Source organism: Thermobia domestica, chromosome 18 (assembly GCF_964235325.1).
Source record: "Thermobia domestica chromosome 18, izTheDome1.hap1.1, whole genome shotgun sequence".
Classification (NCBI taxonomy): domain Eukaryota; kingdom Metazoa; phylum Arthropoda; class Insecta; order Zygentoma; family Lepismatidae; genus Thermobia; species Thermobia domestica.
Window position 1 is genome coordinate 146,748,389 of NC_137471.1, and position 10,842 is coordinate 146,759,230.

A 10,842-nucleotide genomic window follows, 5' to 3' on the forward strand; every position below is an offset into this window, starting at 1 on the left:
ACCATTCTTTTATTCGTTCAAAGTCAGTCTTCACGTCATCAATATTCTCACAATCTGTGTTATACTCCCACTCTTGTCCAGCTATACATTGAAATTTAACTCGACAAACATTTACCTCACTCCTACACTCATACTCACGTACAGATAAAGGACCTTATACGTCACTATACATTTCATCAGGTATATCCTCACTTACACTTTTCTCATGGGTCTTCTCACAACACAAGTCGTACCTACCTCCGACCCGCGAGGTGGATACTTCTTTTAGTTTTTTTTGAATCTGAACTCCTCGAGGACCCCAACGGTGTTGAATATCCTCTTGGGAGGATCTCGGGTCATCTCTTTCATATTCTTCGTGTCTGTACGATATCCTACCTGGCCGTCTACTTCTCCTCCAAGAACGTGCACCACCACGTCGTCTGCCTCGCCGATAGTTTTCGCGTCCTCGTGCACCATCTCGTCCTTCATACGGTGATTCTTCTCTTGTGTTCGCAGGCTCTGTCTTGTTATCCTCCTGGTCCTTCGATATAGCTGCTACTATAGCTTTACGAGTAACCACATCTTCACCGTCCTTCCATCTTCTAGCAGCATCTCTTCCTGTCTTCCCTCTTGCTTCCCATGTGTCGTGAATCAGTTCAAGTCGTCGGATTGTTTCAAGAATTTCCGCTAACTCCTGGCCTCGTGTCGAAACAAACTGTCTCCGATACTGAACTGGTAGTAAAGTTATGCAAATCTGGGCTTCACTGCTCTGTAAATCCAAGTCCCTAATCTGACAAAATCCATTTGTAACAAAACGTTCAACACTCTCATCAACCTTAGGGTTGAATGGTACGGTCTTAAGGCGCGTTAGCCTAGCACATGTCACGTCTTCTGAATGATAATGTCTTAAAAACATTTGCTTGAAGATGGCATACGTGAAGAATTTGTTGACATTGGAATAATACAATGACAGCACTGCGTCTCTTAGTATGAACGGTAATACCTTAAGCGCCTGAGTAGGTCGCACACCCATTACAGCACACTCCTGTTCAAACTGTACAATAAACGCTTGAGCTGAAAAATCACCTCTCTCTGGTGGATAATGCGTGAACGATTTTACATCCGTTAATCGCAATTTCAATTCCTCTTCGCCTTCTTCATTTTCCATTTCCTCCCTATAGTCCTGAGCTGCTTCCGAATACGCTCCGCGACGGTTCGTTAGTCTTCTGGCGTTTCCATTCTCGTTGCCATTAGAGGAAAGCTGTCATCTTTGTCGGTTTCTTCTTCTTTCCGTCTTCGGGGGCCATCCATCTTCTTCTGAATACCCGCTCTCATCAGACGAACTGTTCTTAATCTGTCTCCTCCGTCTTCTCCGATAAATTCGGTGCATCTCATGTTCCTTGCTCCAAGAAGCCGCCGTACTATTGAGGGCACTCCTTCCACAGCAGGTACCACTTGAATTACTTCTATTGCGCCTTCCATCTAGGCTTGGAGATTGAGCAGGATTGTATGTCCGCTTCACTTCTGTTTCCTCTTTTACGCCTGAACTATGTCTTCGTTATTCCTCCTCGATCCTTTGTTGAAGTGACTCTTTTGCTACCTCCTGACAAGCCAACTTTTCTTGTACTTTCCACAGTTTCGAAGTGTTTTGCCACATGACAGCCTTCGACTGACTCACTTCCGCCCGACACTCTTGGAGTTGATTATTCATCACCGCGTTGGCTCTTATCATTCTTCCAGAAACCTCTTCTACCACCTTTCTACATTCATCAGTCTTCTACAGGACTTTTAACTCTTCTTTTGGTAAACGATCTTCTATCTGTGCCGTAGTCATCTGTAACACCTCATGCTTCACTTCTGCAATCTCATCCTGCATCCTATCATGACATTGTGCCATACGTGCTACACAGCTCTTCGATACCTGATCGATTCTTTTATTTACTTCTTCAAATTGCTGACTCTCCTTTTACTCTGTTAGTATTGCCACTTCAAGTTTTAAAACGGTATATAATAATATCAGTGACGGTGACGGTAACGGTGAAGGGTGTTGGTGTTTAAAATATTAAACAAATTTTTAATAACCCCCTGTTATCCGGAATCTCGGTATCAGGAGCGCACGCTCCGAAAACAGTGTATCAAGAAATAGTTAACTCAAATAAGAATACCAATATTAATACTACAACACTCTTGGATCGTATTCGACAACTTACCATTTAAGCCTTCAATATAAATCCCCACACTGATGTTATTCACGAAGTTGTTAGACGAAGCGTGGACGTAGAAAGATGATGCAAGACGCAGAATTTTCAGAATACATTTGCGTAAACTAGTTATTGAAAACCATGTGCATTTATTTATTATATTTTTTCTATATTACCACATTCTATCACAAAACGGTATTCATATACACAACTGTTAATACTCAGCACAAGTGAGCAATATTTTGACGTAAACAGTCGCTTCAATAATGACTTGGTAACATCCCTAACTTTAATTATTGATACCGTTGAACATAAAACTGAGATTAACAAGTACTCAAAAGAAATAAGATATATAAAACTAGGAAACATACAAAATACTATATACAACAAAAATAATAATAATACATGCCATAAGGGTCCTCTACGATACTTCTAAAAGACTTTTCAGAATAAATGGAAGTCCAGACGACAGTAGCAAATTATGTTATTTCATATGTCTAGAAAGAATTGTTTTAGAGAAGCTTAATCTTTTATTTGTTTTTATATTTATTATTTTTAATTAATTCCTTTTTACTGATGCACTGAACTATTATATTGTACTGGCCACTTTTGTATAATTGTTTATATCTTCAGTTCTGTCTTTACCCGAACAGATGATTCACTAGTGCAATACTGCTTTACATACAAAGTGACTAACTAAATGACACTTGATGGTCGCGACTGGCAAACTTTTATTTAGATTGAATTTAATTTAGTACTGATACTTCAAACATTCTTCACAGATAAATAGGTTAGTTAGCACAGTTTTCAGAAATAATACATTTATGTAACGATGTTATATTACTACTGTAGTTGTTAGATATTTTTATAGCTAGAAATTGAAGTTATGCTATTATATAGGCCTATATCAAATATAGATTGATTTTCTTTCAATCGCTTTTTCTGGATATATGCTCGAAATTTGAGCTTAAGACTAAAAGAATTCAATGCAAAGTAATGCGTTCATATTGTGCGCTCATTATATACACGACGTTCTATATTTACTGATCCTCTAGAGTGTATACAAATTATTAACTTCTACTAATATTGTCTGGCGCAAGAAACTTTATATTTTCTTTTTGTAGCACTCATATGCAGTATCCAATAAAATAGGTTAGGTTATGAGTGAAGTATTTGAAATATATATTATTATATCGGCTTACATAAATAACTTATCAATATTTTAGATTTACTTTTCATATGCGCATATGCTTTTACGGTTATATCAAAAGAATTCTGTATGGTTAAGAGTGCAAAGCATGCTTTAGTGTGTCGTATACCGTAAACACATTTCACTTGGTTTATTTCTTTTCGTTGACGTTAGTACGTGAATTCACGTTAAATTCAATTGCTCAAATATGTCTTTTATTTTACTCATGCATACTAAGTATAGAATCCAAGTAATTCTAGCACGACACTCTCCAAAAGTAACATGCGATGTTTACTTGCAGTGTCTTGCTTCTTCACAAATGCGGCTTACTTGTTAGCTTTAAACATGTTCTGTTTTTCTTACCTTGACCGGCAGGTTAAAACTAGTCCTTAAAAGTTTCTTGTTCTATTATTAATTCATTTACAAATAATTTTTCATAGTTGCATTTTTATTTTATTCTTCTCTTTATACCTTCCCACTTGTTCTTACTTTTTATACTGCTGCTGCTGATCCTGTGTTGTCAATGTTGCCAGTCAAGTCTAGACAGCTAAGGTGAAGTTCAGAAAGTTACTGAGCGGAGCGCTCAGGCACACCGCTCCAAGTGAACGAAACACTAAACTTGCGAAAACAACGGGTGCACAAATGCTGATGGGGCAGCGTGTCCTGTCAAATATGGCGTCCGAATAGGTTGATCCCTGCGCCGTCACTAAACATTCAAAGATTAACTTTCACTTAGTTCCGCAGATACTTATAAAAACAAGGTAATACACAAACAAATGAGACAGGACACATACAATTATATACATATATACACAATATTTCGAAATATGTACAGCCTGCAATCTATTCGCAGTATTCATTAGGCAAGTCCTTCAGAAGTTGACTGGCACAATTCTCTTCTGCCTTCCTCCGCCATTTCCAGTATTCTTCCTTAGTGGGCTTCCACAATTTACATTGATGTTCGGAACGGTGTCCTACCAATTTCCCACTGTTTGGATCAATCAGCTCCACAACCTTAAGACTTGGCTTGCGAACACATAAGTATGATCCTGAGTACAGGTATGGTCCTGACTCAGACGCTTGTGAAGAATAGTTGCAATCAAGAGGATGAATTTCGTGGACTGTTAGTTGTGTAGTATGTGGAACATGGGTGGAAATCGGCGTAATACACGAAGATACAGTGCAAGTGCAAGTGAATCTGCTGGTGCGGCCATGTCAGACTGAGGACCCAGCTAGAGATGAATATCATGTACAATGTTGTCTGTGTGATCGCTGGTATCACCCCGTGTGGTCAAATGACAAAAGAACAATGGAATGCTCAAAATGAACTCGAGGATGATGCACCCGTTGAGTCGTTATTAAATGTGGACAGTGCAACCCACATAAGGCGATGGAGACGGGAGAACGAAGTTTGCAATGCAGCAGCTTTGGATGCAATGGAGCAGATGCTTATCTGGATGTTTGAGAAGTATAATGAAAAGGGACAATGCGAGCTCAGATCGAAAATCAAAGAAGATTATCAGATTGAGATGAAGGTCATTCAGAAAGGTTTACGGGATATTAGAGAGCAATTGGAGGACAAGATTGAAGAAGTTAGCAAGAAGTGTGACAGGACGAACGTCTCGTTAACTCAACAAGTAAATGAATTTTCACGAAAGATGATCGGAACTCAGCAGGAGAATCATGATTTGAAGAATACCGTTTGTAAACTTGAGGAAGTGGCAATACTAACAGAGAAAAAGGTGAGTCAGCAATTTGAAGAAGTAAACAGAAGAATCGATCAGGTATCAAAGAGCTGTGTAGCAGGTATGACACAATGCCAGGACAGGATGCAGGATGAGATTGCAGATGTGAAGCATGAGGTGTTGCAGATGACTATGGCACAGATAGAAAATCGTTTAGCCAAAGAAGAGTTAAAAGTCCTGCAGAACACTGATGAATGTAGAAAGGTGGTAGAAGAGGTTTCTGGAAGAATGATTATAGCAAACGCGGTGATGAATAATCAACTGCAAGAGTGTCGCGCGGAAGTTTTTCAGTCGAAGGCTGTCATGTGGCAAAACACTTCGGAACTGTGGAAAGTACAAGAAAAGATGGCTTGTCAGGAGGTAGCAATCGCGTCACTTCAACAAAGGATCTAGGAGGAATAACAAAGACGTAGTTCAGGCGTAGAGGAAACAGAACTGAAGTGGGCATACAATTCTGCTCAATGACCAAGCTTAGATGGAAGGCGCAATAGAAGTGATTCCAGCGGTACCTGCTGTGGAAGAAGTGCCCTCAAGAGTACGACGGCTTCACGGAGCAAGGAACCTAAAGTGCACCCAAGTTATCGGAGAAGACGGAAGAGACGGATCAAGACCAGTTCGTCCGATGAGAGCGGGTAATCAGAAGAAGATGGATGGCCCCCGAAGACGGAAAGGAGAAGGAACCGACAAAGACAGCTTGCTTCGAATGGGAACGAGAATGGAAACGCCAGCAGACTAACGAACCGTCGCGGAGCCTATTCGGAAGTAGCTCAGGACTATAGGGAGGAAATGGAACAGGAAGAAGACGAAGAGGATTTGAAATTGCGATTAACGGATATAAAATCGTTCACGCACTATCCGCCAGAGAGGTGATTTGTTAGCTCAAGCGTTTATAATACAATTCGAACGAAAGTGTGCTCTAATGGGTGTGCGACCTAGTCAGGCGCTTAAGGTATTACCGTTCATACTAAGAGACGCAGTGCTGTGATGGTATTATTCAAATGTGAATAAATTCATCACGTATGTCGACTTTAAGCAAATGTTTTTAAGACATTATCATTCAGAATACGTGACATGTGCTAGGCTAACGCGCCTTAAGACTGTACCATTCAACCCTTAGTTTGATGGGAGTGTTGAACGTTTTCTTACAAATAGATTTTGTCAGATTAGGGACTTGGATTCCCATAGCAGTGAAGCCCAGATTTGTAACACCGTCATAACTTTGCTACCAGTTCAGTATCGGAGTTGATTTCATCACGAGGCCAGGAGTTAGCAGAAATTTTTGAAACAGTCCGACGACTTGAACTGATTCACGACACATGGGAAGCAAAACGGAAGACAGGAAGAGATGCCGCTAGAAGGTGGGAGAACGGAGAAGAGTTGATCACTCGTAAAGCTAAAGTAGGAGGTATATCGAAGGACGAGGTGGACAACAAGACAGAGCCTGTGAACCCAAGACAAGAATCACCGGACGAAGGACGAGATGGTGCACGAGGACGAGCGAACTATCGACGCGGCAGACGAGGCGGTCGTGCAAGTTCTTGGATGGGAAATAGACGGCCAGGAAGGAAATGGTACACACACGAAGGATACGAAAGAGATGATCCGAGATTTTCCCAAGAGGATATTCAAAACCGCTGGGATCCTCGAGGAAGTCCAGATTCAAAAACTAAATGAAGTATCCACCTCGCGGGCAAAGGTAGGTACGACTTGTGAGAAGACCCATGAGAAAAGTGTAAGTGAAGATATACCTGAGGAAGTGTATAGTGATGTATATAATCCTTTATGTGTACGTGAGTATGAGTGTAGGAGTGAGGTAAATGTTTTTCGAGTTAAATTTCAATTTATAGCTGGACAAGCTGGACTGGAAACAATTATACCAAGTGGCAAGTGTAATATAGTAGTTCAGTGCATCCGTAAAAAGGAAATAATTAAAAATAATAAATACAAATATAAACAAGATGTCAAACTTCTTTGAAACAATTCTTTCTAGACATTTGAAATAACATAATTTGCTACTGTCGTCTGGACTTTCGTTTAATTTCAAAAAGACTTTTAGAAATATAGTAGCGAAACCTTGTTGCATTTACTATTATTGTTTTTGTTGTATATAGCATTTTGTATGTTTCCTTGTTTTATATATCTTATTTATTTGAGTACTTGTCAATCACAGTTTCATATTGAACGGTATCAATAATTAATGTTAGGGATGTTACCAAGTCATTATTGAAGCAACTGTTTACTTCAAAATATTGTTCACTTGTGGTGAGGATTATCCGTTGTGTATATGAAAACTGTTTTGTGATAGAATGTGGTAATATAGAAACAAATATACTAAATAAATACACATGGTTTTCAATAACAAGTTTACGCAAGTGTATTCCGAAAATTGTGAGTTTGTAACCATACTTATATTACGCAATTTTCGATATCTTAATAAGTTCAATTAAATCATATGTAACCTGATATTCGAAAACTAGCGCATATGTATGGGTGGGAGAGGAGAACACATCAATCAGTTCCCCCGATATTAATTTTAGTGGTTTCGTAATTTCACAATGAAATATAGAAAGGATACGTAATCTAGTATCGCTACTAATAAGCAATACTATGAAAATAAATCTCTGAATAGTAGTTGTAGGATTTGAGTTCATAAAATAATACTCAAGGTAATAATGCAGGAATCTAATTCAATTTAGAAAAAAAGATAAAAGGTTATAGGCAAAGTGCCTAAAACTAACAAAATGGCAAACGGTCCTTTAAATGCAAGAATAATATAATGAAGGAAGGAAAGGCATGAAACTTACGTACCTTGCTGCCTTATTAAGCCAATCCGTGCTATCGAATAGAACAACTAGCCGACATGAGGTTACAGCACTCCACTTTAAACTTCATGATTACATTCGAATTTAAAATTTTAACAGAATTATACTTTGAATATCACTCGTAGTTTATATATATATATATATATAATTGAAGAACCTTTATTGATATAATAAGTAAATCACAAATTATGATAATAGTAGCGAAATACAACCATTATACTTCTTCCCTCGAACGTTCCAGCACAACTATGGCCACCTATAGAAATAGCTCATCCGTCGTGCTAGTACGTCCCACCAGAGAGCATAACCAACAAAAACAAAAGAATTGGCAAGAACGAAAAAGCTTTTTCGGTACAAAATAATATAATAATATAAATTATTCCTAGAGACACATTTTCTATTAATATATAATTACCAGTGACATAAAATCCATAAAATCTATGGATTATTTGTTACACCCTCGCCCCGGCCTACTCCCAAACAAAAAAATCTTTTTTGAAAGCGAGCGAATCGAGAAATAAATAGAATTACAGATAAGGACATATTGTGGACGATATTAGAAAAATGTTAGTATAGGAAAGATACGAACAAACACTCATTCAAACAATCATACTGAGTTAAAAAAATCCCCCTAGATCAACCATACAAAATCACTCGCATTAGAAAAAGTTTAGAAAAAGAGTAAATAAATTATCAATCCACATACGTTCATCCGAATTCACCGTGGATCCAACTAGTTAAACTGTTTGCAAAAGTGTCAGAAAACATTGTCATTATAACCAAACACTAAATAGAATCGTAACATCCAAATAATATGTTAACAAATAGTAACAATTCGTATGGAAAAATTACTTACAATATATAATTATTTCTTTTTAAGTGCAAAATAAATTCTAATGTAGGTATAATCTCCAAACCGATTCTAATAACATAACACAATATCTGATGAAAATAACATGAATACAAATACATGTATCCGACCTTCAAATTTCATTACATATCCTCCTTCCAGCAATCCATAAGCATACCAAGAAATCATGGTTCCCCATTACGTTCACAACAAATGGAGACGAAATACAAAACAAGAAGCCGAACAAACATGACTAGATTAGCAGGTGGCCACCCTACATAAATGGAAAAAGGAAACAGTACAAAAACACCAAAGACAATTTACATACATATGCATATAATTATTAACAGTTTACTGAAAATTTCAATATTACTCTTATATCATTACCCACAGGTCTCTCTGTATTAGTGACAGTACAGTACCAAAAGTTCACAGTACAGACCTCCTCTCACGAAATCTCTTTACTAACGCCACATGCGTTCTTCTCACATCTCTCGGATTTTCTACATTCCGAACAAGTAATGTGTTGTTCGTCAACAGCTTAATGATCTCGAACGGTTCAGTCCATCTCATAGATAATCCTTTATTAATCTTATCTGTCAATGAAGACTTCAGTTGGGATTTTAAAAGATCTTTCTGCCCCACCTGATAATCAGTGGGGACCCTATTTTGGTCATATAACCGTTTACGACGTTGCCACGCTCTCTCCATATTTTGAATAGCACATTGCAAAGTATTGCGATCTCGTTTATTCTGAAATAAAATATCGATCCTCCATTTCACGTCTACCGGATCATTGACGTTATAATTATATTACATCTCCATGGGAGAAACACGTGTCTCCTCGTGGATAGAATTATTCAAAGAGAATTCTATCTCTCCCAACACCTTATCCCAATGTTCCTGTTTATCATGAACATATGTTTCCAAAATATCTTTAATTACTCTTATCGGACGTTCCGCTGAATTTGCCGCTGGAAAATAAGGTGATACCCGACAATCTCTAATCCCCAATCCCGCAAGAAAATCACGAAAAATATGTGATGTAAAAATTGACGCGTTGTCATGGGAAAGAATATGTATATAACCGTGTCGGTTCATCAATTTACGTAATATTCTAATAACAAGAGAACTTTTCAATTCCCTGAGAGGCTCTAACATTAAAAATTTACTGCATCTATCAACAATTATCAATATGTATCGCCCAGCCCTACTTCTTGGGAGGGGACCTAGGGTATCAATGTCCCAATGGGAATTAATAATTTTGCTTACTTCAGAGATTAACTCTCCCCGCGGGGTAACATTACTCGCTTTCGCGCGTTGGCATAATTCACACGAAGTAATATAATCATGAACGTCCGTAAAAATCCAATCCCACGTGTATATCATGGCGATTCTATTGATTGATTTATAAACCCCTAAATGTGACCCCAATAGTTGGTCATTATGGAACAAATCCATAATCATAGGCCTAAGAGCGTTCGGAACATATATCTTAAACGGACGAATATGAGCCTTGGTTTTCTTCTAAAGAATACCATTAACTAATTTGAACGATTTAACTTCCTTACCTTGCTGCAATTGTTCAACAATCTGTATACATTCAGAATCCCGCAACTTATGTTCCTTTATGGAAATAGAAGAATTGGGATTGTTCCAGAAATTTATATTTAACAAATTTTTCTTAATTTCTTCCTCACCTAAAGTGGTATCATAAATATCAAAATTGAAAGGATCATAAATCCGTGAAATCAAGTCTGCACCGATATTTTGGACTGATGACAAATGTTTAACATCAAAATTAAAGCATGCTAACCTATACAATAAGCTGCCATACTTTTTCGTCCGCCTTACAGTACGTCAAGGCTTGGTTATCTATCAAAAGATCAAATCGATTACATAAATACAATTTATGTCGTTCAAGAGGTTCTACCACTGCCTGCAACTCAAGATGATACACACTCTTATGAAAATCCGCTGGCTTAAGAGTTCGCGAATATAAACTCACAGGCCTAATATTCCCGTCGCTATCCATTTGTACCATGACCCCGGTAAG